The sequence below is a fragment of the Phyllobates terribilis genome, unplaced genomic scaffold (genome assembly GCF_046119375.1).
Source record: "Phyllobates terribilis strain yellow unplaced genomic scaffold, ASM4611937v1 Scaffold_243__1_contigs__length_2969482, whole genome shotgun sequence".
NCBI lineage: Eukaryota > Metazoa > Chordata > Amphibia > Anura > Dendrobatidae > Phyllobates > Phyllobates terribilis.
Window position 1 is genome coordinate 1,288,846 of NW_027363003.1, and position 22,808 is coordinate 1,311,653.

A 22,808-nucleotide genomic window follows, 5' to 3' on the forward strand; every position below is an offset into this window, starting at 1 on the left:
ACTGTTTTAATGCCCCTCGGAAAAGTGGTGGAGGTCACAGTAGCTTAACACGTCGCTTTTAATGCCCCTCAGAAGAGAAGTGGAGGTCCCAGTAGCTTAACAAGACGGTTTGAATGCCCCTTGGAAGAGACGTGGAGGTCCCAGTAGCTTAACAAGACTGTTTTAATGTCCCTCGGAAAAGTGGTGGAGGTCCCAGTAGCTTAACAAGACGGTTTTAATGCCCCTTTGAATAGTGGTGGAGGTCGCAGTAGCTTAACAAGACGGTTTGAATGCCCCTTGGAAGAGACGTTTAGGTCCCAGTAGCTTAACAAGACGGTTTGAATGCCCCTTTGAAGAGACGTGGAGGTCCCAGTAGCTTAACAAGTCGGTTTTAATGCCCCTCGCCAAAGTGGTGGAGGTCGCAGTAGCTTAGCAAGACGGTCAGAATGCTCCTTGGAAGAGAAGTGGAGGTCACAGTAGCTTAACAAGATGGTTTTAATGCTCCTCGGAAAAGTGGTGGAGGTCCCAGTAGCTTAACAAGATGGTTTTAATGCTCCTCGGAAAAGTGGTGGAGGTCCCAGTAGCTTAACAAGATGCTTTTAATGCCCCTCGGAAAAGTGGTGGAGGTCCCAGTAGCTTAACATGACGCTTTGAATGCCCCTTGGAAGAGACGTGGAGGTCCCAGTAGCTTAACAAGACTGTTTGAATGCCCCTTGGAAGAGACGTGGAGGTCCCAGTAGCTTAACAAGACAGTTTGAATGCCCCTCGGAAAAGTGGTGGAGGTCACAGTAGCTTAACAAGACGCTATTAATGTCCTCAGAAGAGACGTGGAGGTCTAAGTAGCTTAACAAGACTGTTTGAATGCCCCTTGGAAGAGACGTGGAGGTCCCAGTAGCTTAACAAGACGGTTTTAATGCTCCTCAGAAAAGTGGTGGAGGTCCCAATAGCTTAACAAGATGCTTTTAATGCCCCTCGGAAAAGTGGTGGAGGTCCCAGTAGCTTAACAAGACGGTTTTAATGCCCCTTGGAAAAGTGGTGGAGTTCGCAGTAGCTTAACAAGACTGTTTGAATGCCCCTTGGAAAAGTGCTGCAGGTCCCAGTAGCTTAACAAGACGGTTTGAATGCCCCTTGGAAGAGACGTGGAGGTACCAGTACCTTAAAAAGACGCTTTTAATGCCCCTTGGAAGAGACGTGGAGGTCCCAGTAGTTTAGCATGACGGTTTTAATGCTTCTCGGAAAAGTGGTGGAGGTCCCAGTAGCTTAATAAGACGCTTTTAATGCCACTCGAAAAAGAGGTGGAGGTCGCAGTAGCTTACCAAGACGGTTTGAATGCCCCTTGGAAGAGACGTGGATGTCCCAGTAGCTTAACAAGACAGTTTGAATTCCCCTTGGAAGAGACGTGGAGGTCCAACTAGCTTAACAAGACGTTTTTAATGCCCCTCGGAAAAGTGGTTGAGATCGCAGTAGCTTAACAAGACGGTTTGAATGCCCCTTGGAAGAGACGTGGAAGTCCCAGTAGATTAACAAGACGGTTTTAATGCTCCTCGGAAAAGTGGTGGACGTTCCAGTAGCTTAAGACGCTTTTAATGGCCCTCGGAAAAGTGGTGGAGGTCACAGTAGCTTAACAAGATGCTTTTCATGCTCCTCGGAATAGTGGTGGAGGTCGCAGTAGCTTAACAAGACGCTTTTAATGCCCCTTACAAGAGCCATACAGTACAGCATTTTAAATATATTATTCCCATTATTGGGGAGTGGGTCTCCCACAGTCTTTGCTTATGCCTTCCAAGCAAAAGCTGACAAAAATAAGGACTGAGGAACTTTCAATAATGGCAACACGGACCACGGTCACCCTGGTGGTATAGTGGTGGTGGAGGCTGAGGATAAGGAGAAGAACATAAAACAGCCGAAATGAGGAAGCGTATACCCATGTGTGGGTGTGAAGTGGTGCATTTGAATACACCTCCCGAAATAACACAGTGGATTTGACTTTATGTTACTCTGCTGTCATTTGGTGGTGATGAGAAGTCTGGCCCAATCCAGCTCTTGTTCATTTTGATAAGGGTCAGCTTGTCAGCATTGTCAGTTGACAGGCGAGTGCGCTTATCAGTTATAATTACCCCAGCAGCACTAAAAACACGCTCCGATAACACGCTAGCGGCAGGGCAGGCCAGGACCTCCAAGGTGTACAAAGTGATTTCATTCCAAGTGTCCAGCTTGGATACCCAATAATTAAAAGGCACAGAGGAATCACGGAGGACGCTGGTACGGTCGGCAAGGTACTCCCTCACCATCTTTTGAAACTTTCCACTCCTTGTGAGAGTACCCCGCGCCTCAGGGCCTGTAAGCTGGGCAGGTCTCAGAAAACTGTCCCAGAATGTTGACAGTGTTCCCCTGCCTCTGCTGGATTGGAGTTGCCTCTCTCTCGCTTGTACGCCTTGGTTGGTCAACGAACTCTGACCTCTGCCGCTAGTGTCTTCAGATGGGAATTTTTTTTTAACAGTTCTGCAGCAAGGGCCTTCTGGTACTGCCCCATTTTTGTAGACCTCTCCACCTCAGGAATAAGAGAGTGAACGTTCTCCTTGTAGCGGGGGTCTAAAAGTGTCACCAACCAGTAATGACTGTCACCCAACATTTTGACAACGCGAGGGTCACGGTTAAGGCAGAGTAAGAAAGTCAGCCATGCGCGCCAGACTGGTAACGGGCAAGACTTCCGTGTCCACACCAAGATGACGAATGACCATGCTCTCCTCCTCCTCCTCCCCCCTGTCCTCAGGCCACCCACGCTGAACCGACGGTATGACAGTTGTACAGGTACTACCGCCTACAGCGCATGATACAAGCTCCTGTTCTTCCTCCTCCTGCTCTCCCTCATTGTCCCCCAATGCACGTTGGGATGAGATGAGGCTGGGCTGTGTGTAATCGACCGCTACGGCTTCTTGATCCATCTCATCATACTCTGGCTGCAATGCCTCCTCTTTAATTCTCTGCAGAGAGCATTGCAAAAGACAGACAAGTGGAATGCTGACGCTAATGATGGAGTCATCGCCACTCACCATCTTGGTGGACTCCTCAAAGTTGGTCAAGATGGTACATACAGTACAGACCAAAAGTTTGGACACACCTTCTCATTTAAAGATTTTTCTGTATTTTCATGACTATGAAAATTGTACATTCACACTGAAGGCATCAAAACTATGAATTAACACATGTGGAATTATATACTTAACAAAAAAGTGTGAAACAACTGAAAATATGTCTTATATTCTAGATTCTTCAAAGTAGCCACCTTTTGCTTTGATGACTGCTTTGCACACACTTGAGAGACTGCCATAAAGACTGAGAGGAGGGGGCATCTTTGCATGCAGTATGGACAGGGGATTGCCATGCACACACAACAGGTGACACCTGCTGACACTGGTCGTGGACCCTGGGGTTCGCCCCACAAAGTCGGGTGCTTTACTGCCATGTGCCTGATCATGCTGGTGGTGGTCAGGCTGGTAGTTTTGTCACCCCTGCTGATGCTGGCATGGCAGGTGGTACAAATGGCCTTTTTGGGGTTATCAGCAGAGTCTTTAAAAAAATTCCAGACTCTGGAAGACCCACAGGTTGTACTGGCAACGTCCCTCGTGTTGGTGTTACGGGGAACTGTTGCCGGCCTTCTGTGTGCGGCCACCACACTGCTTCTTCCTGCCTGTTGGGGTACTCTGTCTCCCTCACCCGGTCTGCTGCTGGCCTTGCTCTGCATGTCCTCCTGCCACGTTGGGTCAGTTACTAGATCATCCACCACCTCCTCCTCTTCCACTTGCGCACCATGATCCTCCTCCTCACTTCTTGGCAATTGTGTTTCGTCATCGTCAACCTCTTGTGACAAATTGCCAGCGTTGACTTCCTGTGGCCGTGGCTGTTCAAATATTTGGGCATCTCTACATGGGATCTCCTCTTCCACCACTTCAAGCGGAGCAGGCGAGGGGCACAAATCTGGAAATGGACCAGTGAACAGCTCTTCAGAGTGTCCAAGTGTGGGATCAGTTGCTGTCTGACGATACTCGGCATGGTGGGAGGAAGGAGCATCAGGGTGAGGAGGAGTATGCGGTCGAGACTCACGGCTACTAAGAGTTGACCGTGTGGAAGACAGACCGGAAGTGGTGGTCTGCTATCCAATTAATAACCTGTTCACACTGATCAGTTCGCAATACTGGTGTTGTTCTGTGCTTCCCTAGTAATTCGGTCAAGAAGTGGGAGCGAGAAGATATGGCTGTTGGTTGTGGCACATTTTCACCTTGGCCACGGCCCCGTCCTCTGCATGTACCATCACCAGAACGTCCACTTCCATGTCCCTTGCCACGCGCCTTGCCCATTGTAAAGTAAGTAAAATAGCTTACACTCGCACTATCAATGGAAAAAGGGTAATAAAGTAGATTAGAACCGTGGAAGAGGAAAATCACAGTTCTATTTCTCTGGCCTACACCCGACTCTTTTAAACAATCAGAACAATCAGGGAGAAACTATTACTGTTTTTCTTTACGGAAAAAATACCAAAAGGTGAATAATAGAGATTTTTACCGTGGAATGGCAAAACCACAGTTATTGTTTACTGGGGTATACCAGAAAATTTTGAATAGATATATTTGCGGCTGAACAATGAGCGACACACTCAAACTGTTTATTTTTAGGTAAAAATGGCCCAAAAGTGGATAATACAAAGATTTGACCCGTGGAACTGCAAAACCACACTTGTATTTCTCGGGCCCACACCAGACTATTTTCAACAGATATATTTGTGTCTGAAAAATCAGGGAGACACTATTAGTTTTTTTTTACGGCAAAAAATGCCAAGATCAGGATAATAGAGAGTTTTACCGTGGAACAGCAAAACCACAGTTATAATTTAGTGGTGTATACCAGACTATTTTCAACAGATATATTTGTGTCTGAACAATCAGGAGACTCTATTAGTTTTTTTTTTAAGGTGACACATATTACTATAACTTGCACCCATAGTGCAAAAAAAAAAAAAACCCTAAAAAAACACAATGGGTTCAACCGTACTCAAATTGTTAACTAGGAGCAATGATTATTGTGAATAATATAATATTTTGATTGGAGATGATCCACCCTCTGGTTCCACCACTGATCCTGAGAATGAAGGAATGGGGAACCTATCAGCTTTTTTTTTCCTGCACAGCTGTGCTCCCAACCACCCACAGTGCAAAAAAAAACCCTAAAAAAACAATAGGTATAACCGTACTCAAATTGATAATTGGGAGCAACGATTAGTGTGAAGGATATAATATTGTGATTGGCGATGTTCCATCCACTGATTCTGAGAATGAAGAAATGGGGAACCTATCAGCTTTTTTTCCTGCACAGTTGTGCTCCCACCCATTGAGCAAAAGTACCCTAAAAAAAATACCCTAAAAAAATGCACGTACTCAAATTGTTAATTGTGAGCAATGATGAGTGTGAAGGGATATAATATCTTGATTGGCGATGGTCCGACCTGTGGTTCCACCACCGATCCCAAGAATGAAGGAATTGAGAACCTATAAGCTTTTTTTTTCCTGCACAGCTGTGCTCCCAACCACCCACCCATAGTGCAAAAAATAAAAAAACAATAGATCCAACTGTACTCAAATTGTTAAATTGGGAGCGCGAAAAAAATAATGCATCCACTTCTTTCTAAATTAGGCTGTCAGACCCCCAAGAATGACATCCTAGTAATATGCCATGACTTATACCTCTTTAAATGTATGCAAAGGATAAACCTGGATATCCAGGTATACGTTCTATTGATTGATTTCTATAAGGGCCTATTTACACATGTAAATGTGTATCTGCTACGGACATGAATGATCGGCTGCAGCCCTTCCACTTGGCCAGTCAATGGATCCGCAAATCACAACAAGTAATTCAAGGAAATGGAAAAGTAAAAAAAAAAATTCTAGTAACATTGCATAGCGTACCGGTGATTGCGCTATTTAACTTGCCATCAGTGATTGACGGCATATAAATGGTTAAACAGCAGTGATTGACGCTCCGCTCTGGCCGCTGCTGTTACAGCAAGATGTCAGCTGTGTAGGATGGGGGCTCTGCTCCTGAGCCCACCCGAAACAGCAATCCAATGGACGGTTTCACACACCACATTATCCAGTGGTGTTTAATTTGCTTTCCTATTTAGGAAACAAAACCGTTTTAATAACGTTTTCCTTCTCTGGTATCTAGGAGCCATTTCAGCTATTTGTAAAGGGAATCTGTCAGCAGGTTTTTCTTGGCTATTCTGAGAGCAGCATGATGGGGTGAGCGCCACACTAGGAGTAGGACCACCGAGCCCAGAGCTATTGCAAGACGTGCAGACAATATATACCAGGTATGAATGAATCCAATACAACATTATTGTTACTTGGGAATGAACCTACTTGGATATAATACATCCCTTGATATGTATATACCAAAAGGTCATTATCTTGGGAATGCCTATATTGGCTTTTATTATTTGGGATTATATCCTTTTACTATGTGACCTAGGATATACTATCAGTATGCATTAGCACAATTGGAGCTACTACTATTTAGCCCTGGTGTCTCTGCAATTCAAATATTTACATTATACCTCCTCACTATTATATGGTATTACTATATATATGTGTGTGTGTGCTCTTTTCTTTCCCGCCATGTACCCAAATTGTTATAATAAAGGTCTTTTTTAACACATTGACCCCTTGTCGGATGTACTATATATTGGTTGTTGTTGAGAGCAGCATGATGTAGAGACAAAGACCCTGATTCTAGGGACGTCTCACTTACAGGGCTGCTTGTTGTAGTTTTGATAAAAATCACACTTTTATTAGCAGAAGATTATCACTAGAGGACTAGTAAACCTGCAGCCAGGTAGTCCAACCACGCCCCCCACCACTGATTGGCAGTTTAAATACAGTGTACACAGAAAGCTGCCAATCAGTGGTGTGGGTGGGGTTATTATACAGAGCTCAGCATTCAAAGATCTGCATGAGAAAAAAAAAACTGCAATTTTATCAAAATAACACCAAGCAGCCCAGTAAGTGATACATCGTTGGAATCAGGGCCTCGGATTATGCTGCTCTCAAATGGGATAGCAAAAGCCTGCTGACATATTCCATTTAAAGGGGCAGCTGCTACTAAATCCAGACATGGTGCAAAATGTAAATTCTGCTGCAGATTTACTGCTGTAGATTTTTAATTCCTAAAAATCCCTGTAGATTCAGAGGATCTCAACCTTTTCAATGCAAATTATTTTCAAGACTTATTCACAGATATTATGAAATATTACAGTAGAAATAAAAAAAAAAAAAGCACAATACCTAAACCCCCTCCTTGGGAAAAACATACGGCAAGTATAAGAAAGACAAAAATTTATTCTGGAGTCATATTGAAGTCTAAATAGAATTGTAACCATACAATGTAAACAGCAGCGAATGTAAGTAGGATCCACTGGATCTATATAAGAGGAACGTTTTCCAAAGCTGATCTTCTGAGCCCACCGCTATGCTGGCTGGACCGGCATTGGTATCGTCAGCACCTGGAATATACGTCACGTTTTACTGCAGCTCATAGAACCAAATGATAAGACGCAGAGCAGTGCGAGGCTTGTGACTCGCTATACACAAAATATACGACATGTTTGATGAATGGCATAAAGGAAAGCCGATGCATTCAGATGTCTCTGGGCAACTATATGTTGTGATAGATAAGTTCCTGTCAGGGTGAGGGGCAGCATCCTATCTGCTCACTCATCATGACAGGTTTACAACATGTTGAGTCATGGACGTGATCAGTCAGTCAATCAATGACATAGATGCACGTTCTTGATTCCGACAGGTAGGTCAGAGAAGTCCGTCTCAAACAGTTTACCTTCACCCATCTAGGATGGATGGCTGCTGACATCGCTGGCCATTATGTCCATACGCAATTATTATCCCCTAATTGTGATGTACAGTACAAATTTATATTGTGGTACCGTGTTAGCCAGAAAATTTGATGGAAATAATTTTATGCCCAAAAATGGCAAAAGTATTTCTCAGAGTGATACCTTTATTGGCTAACTAGAAAAAAAAATATATATATGCAAACTTACAGAGCACAAAGGCTCCTTCTTCAGGCAAGAATTCATGTGTAATATTGCCTGAAGAAGGAGCCTCTGTGCTCTGAAAGCTTGCATATATATTTTTTTCTGGTTAGCCAATAAAGGTATCACTCCGAGAATACTTTTGCCATTTTTGGGCATAAAAGTATTCACATAGAATTATCCACTAATTAAAAGAATTTATTTTTGCTAAATAAATGTATACATTTTTTAAAATTTTATTTTATACATTTTCTCAGAGAACCTCTTTAAGAAGGAGATTTCAGAATGGGCTATAAGACATGTCCAGCTTTGCTTAATTGTCTCACCTTACTGTCCTTGTTGAACTGAGCTCCACTTTGTTCTTGGATGATATTGTAAGGAATGAAGACGTCTAGATGATACAAATCGGGACGTCTGACTATTCTGTCTTCACCCAAGTCCAACACAAGAGATCTAGCAGAAGACTGTAAAGAGAAGACCAGCGTGGTAACAACGCTTATGTCGCTGAATGCTTCTGTACGGGAAAGAAAGTTGTAACCAACAAGTGCACAAAAATCTAAACTTTTATCTTGATACGTGGCCAACTAGAAGTTACTGCGTAGCTCCACACGTCTCATACATTAAATCTGACACGTGGAGGAACTGCTCACAGAAAATGCTGAAAAATATTTTTTAGGATTCACACTGCATTAAAAGGGGTTGTCCACCACTTTAATACTAATGGAATATCCTTAGGATAGGTCATCAATATTAAAGTGCCAGGCAACCCCTTTAAGTGAGGCATAATGAATGGTACCAGAATTTCAGATAATGTAGCCTTCATTAGGCAGAAGGCCCACTCGGTTATATGAAGAAATCTGGGGTCCCCAAAAGCAAACCCCGTAATCACCAGATTCCCGTGTGGTGACTACTTAATCTGCTTTTTGGGAAGACCAGAACTGACCCCTATATTTAACCAAGTGGGTCCCCTCAAGCTACATTATCCTGTCTGATGAGGGACTTGCTTGCAGTTAGCTGGGAGGGTCTGTAGGAAAAAAATAAAGAACATAAAGGCATAATAGTTAAAACAAAAAAAAAAAAAACATGTCCACATTGTTCTTGCACCATAACAAGCCATTCTGCAACTTCCGCCATCTGTTGGGTATAACCCATCACCACGAGGAGTGGCGCTCCCCCATCTGTTGGGTATAACCCATCACCTCAAGGAGTGGCGCTCCCCCATCTGTTGGGTGTAACCCATCACCACAAGGAGTGGAGCTCCCCCATCTGTTGGGTGTAACCCATCACCACGAGGAGTGGCGCTCCCCCATCTGTTGGGTATAACCCATCACCACGAGTAGTGGCGCTGCTCCATCTGTTGGGTATAACCTATCACCAGGAGGAGTGGCGCTCGTCATACTTTGTGTCCCTAGGGCAAATGTGGTATTATAAGACATTCAATCAATTGAATGGCCGACCATGTACTGCATGGATGAGCGAGGAACATCAGAGAAGAAGCCGCCGATGCTCAACAGCAGCCTACTCTGTCGTCTTTTACAGACTGTATGTCATAGACTTGTACCTTAGAGTTGGGACTTACCCCATTATGTCCATTTCCTGAATCATCGGTTTTGATTTGGTTCTGATATTCTGTTCAAAAATGGATCCCAGGAACTTCCGATTTTTCAGCATTTTTCACTCTGAAGGGAAACCATAGATGATAAACAGGGTCGGACTGGAACTGAAACTCAGCCCTGGCATGTGAGAACACGCAGGCCCGCCCGACGCGCGTTGAATGTAAAATATTTTCGTGAATGATATGGGTATATGTCACAATAAAAATTGCTGCAAACTGCACTTTATCATCGATAGACAAAAACTGACATAATGTAAAATATAAACTTCCCTCCAGGAAAATGTTAATTTCTTTCAACTGGGGGGGTGGACATATTTGTAATATAGAGCTCCAAGTTCCCAAAAACGCTATGTTTGATAGTACCAGGAAAAGTGAATCCTTGCAGATTTGAAGCAGTTTCATGTCTATTCTTTCAGTATTTTTGCAGCGTTTCTAAAGAACGGGAAAAAAAAATCTCAAAAAACGCAATATCAAGGGGATTTTCCTGCCGAGCGACACGTTTTTTGTGCAGAAATGTTCTTCCCTTTCTTTTTTGTTTATATTTTGTGTTATACACCAGTGGCCAAAATTGAGGCAACACTTTCAGTTTTTCACCATCACCAATATTTAATGGAGGATTTCACTGACCTACTTACTTGTACACACGCCCTCTTCTGCGATATGTATTCTATGTTGGTTTATAGTGACCTGGGTGTGATTTAAGACAGATATTGTGCGATTAAAATGCGGTTTTTATATTTTAATGCCAGTTTGTCATCAGAAGGTAAGCAATTACATGTTTTCGTTCTCAAAGTGTGTAAGCGGTTTCAAGAGACTGGTTCGATAAAGAATAAAGCAGGTAGAGAAAGGAAGAAGGCTACAACTCCTCAGACTGATAGAAGAATTGTTAGAATCGCCCTAAATAACAGGAAATAAACGGCTGTTAACATCAACAAGGAGCTTGTCAACACCGGAGTGACAGTGTCCGATCGGACGGTTCGACGACGACTGGTAAACGCGGGGTTAAGAGCCAGAATACCAGGTAAAAAGCCATTTCTGAATGTCTCACAGCGTCAGAAACGTCTGCAGGGGCCAAAGAACATTGTAAATGGACCATTGAACAATGGAGAAATGTTGTATGGAGCGATGAGACACGCATATCCATCTTTGGCAGCGACGGTGTCTGCTACGTTCGACGACGACCTGGAGAGGACTGGTTGCCAGAGGGTACAGTACCCACCATGAAGCCTCCTCTGAGTGTTATGGTGGGGGGCTGCGTGTCCAGAGATGCAGGTGGTCGGCTGCAGGTAATTGAAGAAACAGTTAATGCTGAAAAGTACATCAAGGAAGTCCTTCAGCCTAAACTCATTCCTTCGGCACACGATGTATTTGGTGAAGGGACACCGTTTATTTTAAGATGGAGCCCCATGCCATACAGCTAAAAAATGTCTCTCTTGGTTCAAGGACAAAAATGTCCAGCTATTGAATTGGCCAGGAAACAGCCCAGATCTCAATCCTATTGAGAATCTCTGGGCTCGGCTCAAAAGAGCGGTGTCAAAACAGCGGGCTTCACACAAGCAGGAACTCATTGCAGCCATCATCACATCATGGCTTCATATCATCACACCATCTGATTTACACAAACTGGTAGATAGCATGCCAAGTAGATGCCAGGCAGTCATCAAGGCCGAGGGCTATCCAACTGAGCATTAACATTTAGTGTTAGATATGAAAATAGGACAAATCAATGGCTTCATATCATCACGCCATCTGATTTACACAAACTGGTAGATAGCATGCCAAGTAGATGCCAGGCAGTCATCAAGGCCGAGGGCTGTCCAACTGAGTATTAACATTTAGTGTTAGATATGAAAATAGGACAAATCAATGGCTTTTCTCCCACAGTCATCTGAGTGACAATAGTGTCCAATTTGTTGACAAATGAACAAATTTCCAGCAAATATTGAGTTTCTATATGAGATTTTATTTCTACTGAAAAACTTTACTGTGAAATCAAAAACATTCATGAAATTTGTATTTGTATTGGCAAAATGCTAAAAATTCATAAATCTTGGGGGTGTTGCCTCAATTTTGGCCACTAGTGTATAGAGTTCCTCAGTATATTTATATGTTGTCCCCCGTCACCTTTTTCATCTCTCCTTACAAGTATGCCTTGTATCTTAACTTAAACATGGTAGTAAGTAGCATATTAAACCCTTTTATAATGGGTAGTGTAGAATCGCTGCATATTTCAGGGTTATGCGCTCCTGAGGACTCATTAGTGCTGCGCTCCTCAGGCGAAACCTGGTTGTGATCTCGTATAATATGGGGCTAGCCGGTCTCACCTACCAGTTTGGGTCACAAACCCTTTTTCGTTTGCTTTGATGTTTTACTCATTGTTTATTACGTTTACACCCCAAATCTCTCCTAATCCTGGAGATCAAACCTATGAAAGCAATTTATGAATGATCGTAACACCTCTATAAAGGGTAATTATCATCTCCTTCATAAATATACATTTATATGTATAAATACATATGTGGTCAATGCATAGTACTGGCACATGACTTATCACTCTCCAGGACCTTACAAAGCACCAGGAACATTCATAACAAGCGGAGGTGAAGCGATTCTGGCAAATTAATAGGAAAGGATTCTTTACAGTTAGAGCAGTCAGACTGTGGAATGCCAACCACAAGATATAGTAATGGCAGATAGTATAACAGCATTTATAGAAGGGCTGGATACTTTTTTAACAAAACATGACATTGTGGGTTATAAATAATCTAGTAATAGAAAATGTATAACTTTGGAGATAGACCAAGGACATTAAAGTTAAAACTTTTTCAACCTATGTAACTATGCAAGTATGCAGAATGCACATTAGGAAAATGCTTGAAATGCAATTCCCTATAATATTATTTTACAAGTAATTTCCTCTTAATTTTCCGCTTTGTAAAGTGCTAGTTATAAGCCCAATCTATGGATCTAAAAAGTGCAAAACACTCCTGAAACACTTGTACGTATGTTCTATAATCTTTATTTCTTATGGTGCCTAAGGGAAGCCGTAATGATAAGACTCCTGCTTGGTAACAAGTGCAGTTATTTGCCTCCATAATGAAAGTGAATTACCAATGATGAAAGGGTTAATACTTGGACCCTGCATCAGTAATAGCCCTTGTAGTAACCATGACAACTATTGTGAGGGCATAAACAAGTGTCATAAAGAAGATTCCATAAAAGAATGCCGCGCTGCCATGATCAGCGCCATTACTGATGATGCGCCTGAGGACCTTGAGCTTGACCACCCCACGTAATGTGCCAATGTTGGTGTAATTTGGAGGTTCTAGCAGGGAAAGGGGTTGTCTTCTTAGACACCCCGGGGGGAAGGGAAGGTAACAGAGGGGGGGTCCCCAAAACAGGATCCCCTTCTGTTACTATGTACAAAGAGCTGCTCTTCTTTGGGAGTTCATGGATGGATCCTTGACTTTAATGGGTGATAAATTGGGAGGGGGAGGGGATACTCATCCTATTAGGGGTTATCCATAATGAGCAACCCCTGTAACCAAGTACCCAACATCTTGAGAGACGGAGCTGGATCTGTAAGGGAGAAGTGGTAGATCCACCTGGGAAATCAGATCAACTAAATTCGTTCCAGCAATAAATGTGGTGACAGATATCGCAGCCAGATCTCTCCCACATCCAGTTTATCACATTAATAGTCTATATTTGTTATGTCGTTCTCTGTAAATATGTAGAAATTCTAAAACTCCGTCATATATCGGCACTAACTCTCTAAGCCCAAGGGAAGGGCAGCCCTCCAGCCATGGTTCCCTAGAGGTTTCCTCCACAGGGGGTTTTCCTCTCCTGAGCGCTGGAGGGTGACTCTTCGTGAGTCGAGGGTTGTGCCATTTTCGGTGTCATGTAAATTTAAATAAAGTTGAGAACGTTTGACACCTAATTGCAATGATTTGTGTATTTATTTTGTATGTGTCTGATTCATTTTGTTTGGGAGTCGGGGTCCATCACACATCACTGAGTCATACATCTGGACATCTGTCGCCAGAAGCTTTGCTCCAGGGGTTGCCCCTGCTCTGGGGAGTTTGATGGAGCAGAGAAGACAAGAATTACAGAACTCATCCTCAGAATAAGGACTTCTATTACAGTACTACAAGCAGCTTCCTCGCCTCATTCACACAGTGAGTATTTTGGGCACTAATTTACATCAGTATTTGTAAGCTGAAAACCAGAGGGGAACAAACACAGTGAAAAATAGTAACTGAAACACTTTCACCTCTTCTGTTTTGGATCCACTCCTGGCGTCTGCTAACAAATACTGATGCAAAATATCGCCATGGAAGTTCCCTAAATTCTTACTGACTGATTTGACTGTTTGAGTAGCAGTCAAGCAACAGAGGTTGCAAGCGTTAAAGGAGTTTTCTGGTATCAAAAACCCCTGTCCCCCTTGCCATTTTTCTCTATCCTGAACCTGTGCTTCCTGCCCTGATCTCAGACTGTCTGACCTAGTCCTTGTCTTCGCTCTCCTGAGTCTGGTACCCTGGTACCTCCGGAATGCTGCTGCAGTCCCGGGAACTGCACTGAAGTGGTACCTGGTGTCTACCGGCGGCCCAGTCTATCCTCACCACCAGAGGTTCTAGTGGAGACCAGTAGACGCCTAGTCACAACCCTCCCGTGGGGCAGTGGGTCCATATCCACCAGGGTTACACCCACATAGCAAATGTGGTACCAATATTCAAGAAGGGGATAACATCTGAGCCTGGAATTTATAGGTCCGTAAGTTTAACTTGTACTGTGGGCAACAACTTTGAGGGTTTTCTAAGAGATACTAACCTGGAGCACCCCAATAAGAATAACCTAAACATATGATTATGAGGGATCTGTCCTGCAAACTAATCTGAAAAGATTCTATGGGGAGGTAAGTTCAGGTTGGACCAGGGAAACTTAGTGGATGTTGTCTATCTGGACTTTTCAAAGGCATTTGATACGGTGCCATACAACAGGCTGGTACATAAAAATGTTCAATATATTATATGGTAAACTTGCTCCACGAAAGAACAAGTCCTTGTGTGGTCGATGGAAAAATCAAGGAAAAGATCAGTGATGCGGTCGTTACCTCTTGACAGCTCCATTTCGTACTTGTTCTCTAGTCCCTCCATGGCCACGGTGATAAAAAATTCCCTGAAAAGCTCATTATTCTAATAAAAAAATACAAAGTAAGGAGCTGACACAAAGGAGAGCAGACAGCTCGTATGTCGGAATAAGCAATTGCAGTTACCGTAATTTTCTCAAAGAAGGTGCCATTAATCACTATGTCGTACGCCGAGCAGCCGCCTCCACCTGTAGGACAAAGTGCACCAGGACTTAGATACTTTGCGGTGCCGACTCAATCCATTGACCTTAGTAGGGCTGCTATGAATAAGTGGTATAAGTTCTTAAAGGGGAATCCAAGTAGTGGACAATCCCTCTAAGTCCCAAATCTAAACCAAAAAAGTTCAAAAGTCAACAACAAGATGTCAAACTTTTGTCCGCAGACTGGAAGTGGACCTACCAGAACCTGTGGAGATGGCACCTTTGACCATTGAGGATTAGTAAGTTGTAATACTTGCTATTTTAACCCCTTTAAGGATATCTCTGGACTATCCCTTTAAAAAGAGAAGCACTGTATTAAAAAAAAACGTACTATTATCAACTTCAACGTGGGGCTCTCCAAGGCTCATGGGGACTCGATAGCCGGAGGGATCATCAGATTCCAGGATGCTGACTAACTCCTGCTCCGTCAGGTCCGGGGCCGCTGGGATCTAGTTCGACTTGCAGATGTTAATAAAGATTTTGGTATTTTTGGATGTGCGAGTTTTAATGCTGAAACCTAACACAGAAATAAAAACAAAAAGTGAACAAAAACACAATAAAATCGGCAAAAGCCAAGCAGCATTTACATGTAATCAACTGCATAAGAAATTATGTGACCCCCCACGTTGGTTGCATCATGTGACCGTTGCAGTCAATAAGACCCCACTGTGGTATCTGTCACATAATATGCACAAAGTAATCTGGATAATAATCAGAGGACGCCCATCTCACCCGGCTGGGGTCTGATCTCTGCTTTCTGGTAAGTTCGGTATTCTGCTCTGCATCTCCTGTTTGGCCTGAAATGAGGCAACAAGTGAGAATCAGTGAGTAACATGAACAGGATGGTTCTGCAAACTGATTTTTCCTGCACCAAAATAGTACAACTGTGAGGGGTCTAAAGCCAACAATACACATTAGGTAAATGTTGGAGACTGCCGCGCCCCCAGCGGCTGACGGAGGAGACATTCACCCGGTGATTGCTGGCCTCTCCAATTCATCTTTCGTACCTTCATCAGCATCTGTTCATACAGCGCTTCCTCCATGTTTGTGTTCATTTCTGCAGACAGCAGCGACTTGTCAGACGCCATTTTTTCGGTCAAAGACAGAAGCTCATGAATCTTGTTTTATAAGAGAAAACCTGAAAAATGAAAATATGTATTAATCTTCTCCACAGACGACAAGGGGAGAGTGCGGGAGCCTGACAGCCGACGACATGAGGGGGTGCGGGAGCCTGACAGCCCTCGACACGAGGGGGTGCGGGAGCCTGGCAGCCCACGACAAGAGGGGGTGCGGGAGCCTGGCAGCCCACGACACGAGGGGGGGAGGCGCGGGAGCCCGACAGCCCACGGCACGAGGGGGTGCGGGAGCCTGGCAGCCCACGACAAGAGGGGGTGCGGGAGCCTGGCAGCCCACGACAAGAGGGGGTGCGGGAGCCTGGCAGCCCACGACAAGAGGGGGTGCGGGAGCCTGACAGCCCACGACACGAGGGGGTGCGGGAGCCTGACAGCCCACGACAAGACGGGGGGCGGGAGCCTGACAGCCCTCGACGCGAGGGGGTGCGGGAGCCTGGCAGCCCACGACACGAGGGGGTGCGGGAGCATGGCAGCCCACGACACGAGGGGGTGCGGGAGCCTGACAGCCCACGACACGAGGGGGTGCGGGAGCCCGACAGCCCACGACAGGAGGGGGTGCGGGAGCCTGGCAGCCCACGACACGAGGGGGTGCGGGACCCTGACAGGCCACGACACGAGGGGGTGCGGGAGCCTGGCAGCCCACGACACGAGGGGGTGCGGGAGCCTGAAAGCCCTCGACACGAGGGGGTGCGGGAGCCTGACAGCCCACGACACGAAGGGGTGCGGGAGCCTGGCAGCCCACGACACGAGGGGGTGCGGGAGCCTGCAGCCCACGACACCAGGGGGTGCGGGAGCCTGACAGCCCACGACACGAGGGGATGCGGGAGCCTGGCAGCCCACGACACGAGGGGGTGCGGGAGCCTGGCAGCCCACGACACGAGGGGGTGCGGGAGCCTGGCAGCCCACGACACGAGGGGGTGCGGGAGCCTGACAGCCCACGACATGAAGGGTGCGGGAGCCTGACAGCCCACGACACGAGGGGGCGCGGGAGCCCGACAGCCCACGACACGAGGGGTGCGGGAGCCAGACAGCCCACGACACGAGGGGGTGCGGGAGCCTGACAGCCCACGACATGAAGGGGTGCGGGAGCCTGACAGCCCACGACACGAGGGGGTGCGAGACCCTGACAATATTGGGAGTGGGATTCTGCACACCTACAGCTAGCTACTTATTGTACTGAATGTAGTAATCACCTTGGCACATTCCCATCTTCTTACCTGTAGTACAGACGCCAAACACCACTACTCTGACTGCAATCACCCAGCTACAGGGTCACCACGCCCCAGCAACAAGGGAGTGTCTAGATTGGAGTTGATTTCTTGAGGGGGAGGAGTGATTTCATGGAATCATGACGTCACCGGAAGGGGCGGGGCCTTCTCAGTCCAGTGGACACTATTCCACCTGCTGCTGCAGCAGTGCGCACATTGTGCCGGGACAGGAGGACTGGTGATGAGGAGCTCGTGTTCTGCGTTGTGCTGTGAGGACTGAGGCGGGGAGAACACAATATTAATTATAATAATTTTTTTAGGCTGTGTGCCCACTATGCTTTTTTTAAGCGTTTCCGTGGTGGCAATTCCGCTGCAGAAACGCTTAAAAACGCTTGATAGAAGGCCTGCCATGTTCCCCAATGATAATCCGCATGTGCTGTGCACATGCTGTGTAAATTTCCGCTGCGGATTATCATTGCGGAAAAATCCGCTGCACTACCAATTATTTTGCGGAAGCACGGCGCTTTCGCCGCCATTGACTTGCATTAGAACACATGGAATCCGAATCACTGCATCTGTACATGCAGAATCCATGCGCTTCAATGTGCGGATGGTACCCGGGTTTGGAGAAGAGGAGACTGTCCTCCGGACTCGGGTACCATAGAACCTGTAAAAAAAGAATAAAATAAAAAATAAATATTATACTTACCTTCTGATGGCCCCCGGTGTCTTTATCCGATGCGTCCTGGCTTGCCGGCAGCTCGCGATGGTCTGAAAAGGACCTGCCGTGACGTCATTTAGTCATGTGACGGGTCACGCGACCGCTGACGTCGGCAGGCCATCAGAATGTAATTATATATTTATTTTTTACCATTCTTTTATGGTCACACTATATAAATCCATGCCGGTTGCATGTATTTATATAGTGTGACCAAGTTGTCAAGCACTTTCCAAGTGATGCTAAAATCGCTTGGAAAGCGCTTGTCAACCCGCATGCGGAAATGCAAGTGAAGAACGCTTCACATCAGCAAGTCCCAGGCAGGAAAAAAGCATGTACAATCCGCATGCGTTTTTTCTGCCAGGTAGATGCGGAAACGCTCAAAAAAAATCCGGAGCATTTCTGCATCGTGGGCACATAGCCTTACATTAATTGCATGACTCAATATTGAGCACACGTAACCATCTATACACAGCTGGAGGCCGCACGTAGCCATCTATACACAGCAGGAGGCCGCACGTAGCCATCTATACACAGCGGGAGGCCGCGCGTGTAATGGGTCTGGGAGGCGGAACCTCTGAGCTACTATACAAGGGGGCGGTCCTTGTAAGGGAGCGGGTGGCGACCAGGGTAGACGGGCAGGCAGTCACAGCAGGTGACTGGGACAGTCTCTGAATGAACGGACAGGAGGTCACGGCAAGTGACCGGGGCAGTCTCTGGATGAACGGGCAGGAAGTCACGGCAAGTGACCGGGGCAGTCTCTGGGTAAAGGATTGGTATGACCTGTGGCGGCAGATGATAGACGTGAGCTCCCAGGTGAGCAGGCGAGAGTCACTGGATAATCGGGTGGTCACAGCATGTGACGGCGGAGCCTCCAGGAAGACCAACAGACAGGTAGCAGATGAGCGCTCCCAGGTGAGCGGGCAGGAGTCTCTGGACAGGCGGGTGGTCACAGCACGTGACGGCAGAGCCTCCTGGTAGGCTAGCAGACAGGCAGCAGATGAGCGCTCCCAGGTGAGCGGGCAAGCTGGTCCTTAGACAGACTGACAGGAGTTGGAAGGCAGACCGTCGGACCTCAGGCAAGCAGGCAGGTAGAAGATGTGCGCTCCCAGGTGAGCGGGCAAGCTGGTCCTTAGACAGACTGACAGAAGTTGGAAGGCAGACCGTCGGACCTCAGGCTAGCAGGCAGGTAGCAGGATATCAGGCAGGAATTAGACAGCAGACTGGCAGGAATCTGGCAGGTATCTGGCAGGTAACTGGCAACGGGACCTGAGGGCTGAAGCAGAGTAGTGAACAGTGCTACAACATTGCTCGGGCACCTCCATTTTGGAGGAGGTGCCTTATATATGGGAGGTCCTCCGGCAATTGGCCGGGGACTCCTTAGGACGGCGCGTGCGGTCCCTTTAAGAGAAGGGGAGCGCGCGCGCCCTAAGCACACTGCCGGGGAAGGAGCGCGTGCCGGAAGCAGCGGGGAGAGCAGCGCTGGAGGATGCCGCGCCAGGAGCGGGGAGGTGAGAGGGACGGCGTCTCTGCCTAGAACGGGGCAGAGACGCCGATGCTACAGTACCCCCCCCTTTAGGCCCCCTCTTTTTTTGGCCAGAAAGAAATTTCTCAAGGAGAAGCGGGGCGTTGATGTTCTCCCTGGGTTCCCAAGTTCTCTCCTCAGGACCAAACCCCTTCCAATCTACCAGAAAAAAGGTTTTTCCTCTTACCCTCTTGGAGGCCAGAATACTCTCTACCTCAAAGATGTCATCAGCGGAAACCGGAGCAGGAGGGGCACCTGGATTTTTGGAAAAAAAGTTAAAGACAACGGGTTTGAGGAGAGATACGTGGAAGGAGTTGGGGATCCGTAGGGTGGCCGGGAGTTTTAATTTGTAGGCCACAGGGTTAATTTGCCTGAGGACTTCGAAGGGGCCAATGAATCGAGGACCCAACTTGTAGGAGGGTACTTTGAGCCGCACATGTTTGGATGAGAGCCAAACCTTGTCTCCCGGACGGAATTGGGGCGGATCCAGACGTCTCTTATCAGCATATCTCTTCATCCGCTCAGAGGAGAGAAGAAGAGCGGACCTGGTGCTCTCCCAAATAGTAGAAAATTCGCTGACAAGAGACTCCGCAGCAGGGTTGTCCACAGAAACGGAGACAGGAAGTGGAATCCGGGGATGTTGGCCACCGACTATAAAGAACGGGGATTTGGAAGAGGACTCGCTCTCATGGTTGTTATAAGAGAACTCGGCCCATGGTAGGAGATCCACCCAGTCCGAGTGGTGAGCATCAACGAAGTGCCGGAGGTAGCTGGACAAGATCTGATTGATCCGCTCCACTTGACCATTGGACTGAGGGTGGTAAGCGGAGGAGAAATCCAGGGTAATGTCCAGCAGCTTACATGTGGCTCTCCAGAAGCGAGAGGTGAAGTGAACCCCACGATCCGACACGATGTGGAGGGGCAGACCATGGAGACGGAAGATGTGGCGGATAAAGTCTTTAGCCAGCTCGGGTGCAGACGGAAGACCAGGCAGGGGAATGAAGTGGGCCATCTTAGAAAAACGGTCAGCGACAACCCAAATGACAGTACAACCGGCAGAAACTGGAAGGTCGGTGATAAAGTCCATAGCGATGTGTTGCCAAGGAGCAGCAGGTACGGGAAGGGGCAGGAGATGGCCGGCAGGTAGATGTCGGGGAACTTTGTTACGGGCACAGGATGAACAGGCCGCGACGAAGTCTACCACGTCCTTACACAGGGTAGGCCACCAGTAATGCCGGGTAATAAGTTGAAAGGTCTTCTTTTGGCCAGCATGGCCAGCTAGTTTAGAAGAATGTCCCCAGCGACGAACCCTCTCCCGATCTGGCACAGCTACGAACGTCTTACCGGGTGGAAGACGAGTCAGATCCAAGGGGGCCACATTCATCACCTTGGAGGAGTCGATGATGTGCGTAGGTTCCTCCTCTTGATCGGAGGACAGGAAGGACCGGGACAAGGCATCAGCTTTGACGTTCTTGTCCGCCGAACGGAAATGAAGAATGAAGTCGAAGCGGGCAAAAAACAACGACCACCGGGCCTGGCGAGGATTGAGTCTCTGGGCATTTTGGAGATATGCCAGGTTTTTGTGATCCGTGTAGATAATTACCGGGTAGAGAGCCCCTTCAAGCAGATAGCGCCACTCTCCCAGTGCCAATTTGATGGCTAGCAATTCCCGGTCTCCAATGGAGTAGTTGCGCTCCGACGAGGAGAAGATTTTGGAGAAGAAGCCGCACGTTACCATTCTCCCAGTAGAAGACTTCTGGGTGAGCACCGCTCTGGCTCCGGAGGAGGAGGCATCAACCTCCAGGTAGAATTGTTTATTACAGTCTGGACGGTGCAGGACGGGAGTAGAGGCGAAGGCTTTCTTTAGGGAAAGGAAGGCCTCCTCGGCTTCAGGCGACCATGTCCTGGGGTTAGCCCCCTTACGGGTAAGTGCAGATATGGGAGCAGTCCGAGACGAGAAGTGTGGGATGAAAAGACGATAATAATTAGCGAAGCCCAGGAATCGCTGTATCGCCTTCAAACCTTCAGGACGAGGCCATTTTAGAACGGAAGAGAGCTTCTCGGGATCCATTTGCAGACCTGTTTGGGAGATGACATAGCCCAAGAACGGAAGGGAGGTCTGATTGAAGAGGCACTTCTCGTATTTGGCGTAAAGGTGGTTCTGCCGAAGCCTAAGCAGGACCTGACGAACATCCCTCCGGTGTGTGGGGAGATCCGGAGAGAAGACCAAGATATCGTCCAGGTATACCACTACGCAGGAGTACAGGAGGTCACGGAAGATGTCGTTGACTAGTTCCTGAAAGACAGCGGGAGCATTACAGAGACCGAAGGGCATCACAAGGTACTCGTAGTGACCGTCCCGGGTATTGAATGCTGTCTTCCACTCGTCTCCTTGATGGATACGGACCAGATTATACGCTCCTCGTAGATCCAGCTTGGAGAAGATCCTGGCGCCCTTGAGACGGTCAAACAATTCGGAGATGAGTGGCAGGGGATATTTGTTTTTTACCGTGATGAGATTGAGTCCTCTGTAGTCAATACAGGGACGTAGCGAGCCGTCTTTCTTTTTGACAAAGAAGAATCCGGCTCCAGCCGGGGAGGTAGATTTTCGGATAAATCCCCTAGCCAGATTCTCTTCAATGTACTCAGACATGGCTCGGGTCTCGGCTGCAGACAACGGGTAGATACGCCCACGGGGAGGAGTGGTGCCAGGTACCAGGTCGATCGGGCAATCGTATGGCCTATGGGGTGGCAACGTCTCAGCTTCCTTCTTACCGAAGACGTCCGCATAGGGCCAGTAGGGAGCCGGGAGACCAGGTAAGTTAGCTGGAGTAGGCTGAGGGCGAAGTGGACGGACCGGGACCAGGCAGGTCCTATGGCAGTCAGGACTCCATCGGAGTACTCCACCGGACCGCCAGTTCAATACGGGTTCATGTGTCTGGAGCCAAGGTAGACCTAGCAACAGGTAGTGAGAAAGTCCGGACAGCACATGGAATGAGATCTCCTCAGAGTGCAGCATTCCCACCTGCAGGGTTATGGGTTCGGTGACGAGCAGGATGGTCTCCGAGAGAAGTCTTCCATCCACGGAGGCGACTGACAATGGTTCAGCCAGGGACTTGGTGGGAATATGGTATCTCTCTACCAGAGACTGGGAGATGAGGTTTCCAGCAGCTCCAGAAT

The 22,808-nt window shown here is 47.1% G+C and overlaps 1 long non-coding RNA gene across 2 annotated transcripts in view; it reads right to left on the reverse strand.

Moving 5' to 3' along the window:
* Window positions 1-14,808: 14,808 nt before the first annotated feature.
* The window catches only part of LOC141217695 (uncharacterized), a 44,508-nt gene continuing 36,508 nt past the window's right edge, over window positions 14,809-22,808 (reverse strand). For both annotated transcript variants that reach the window (XR_012286495.1, XR_012286494.1), the window contains exons 2-6: window positions 16,052-16,182; window positions 15,777-15,841; window positions 15,376-15,561; window positions 14,971-15,032; window positions 14,809-14,890 (exon numbers count right to left, since the gene is read on the reverse strand). This is a non-coding gene — a long non-coding RNA (uncharacterized lncRNA). The remainder of the gene's footprint in view (window positions 14,891-14,970; window positions 15,033-15,375; window positions 15,562-15,776; window positions 15,842-16,051; window positions 16,183-22,808) is intronic.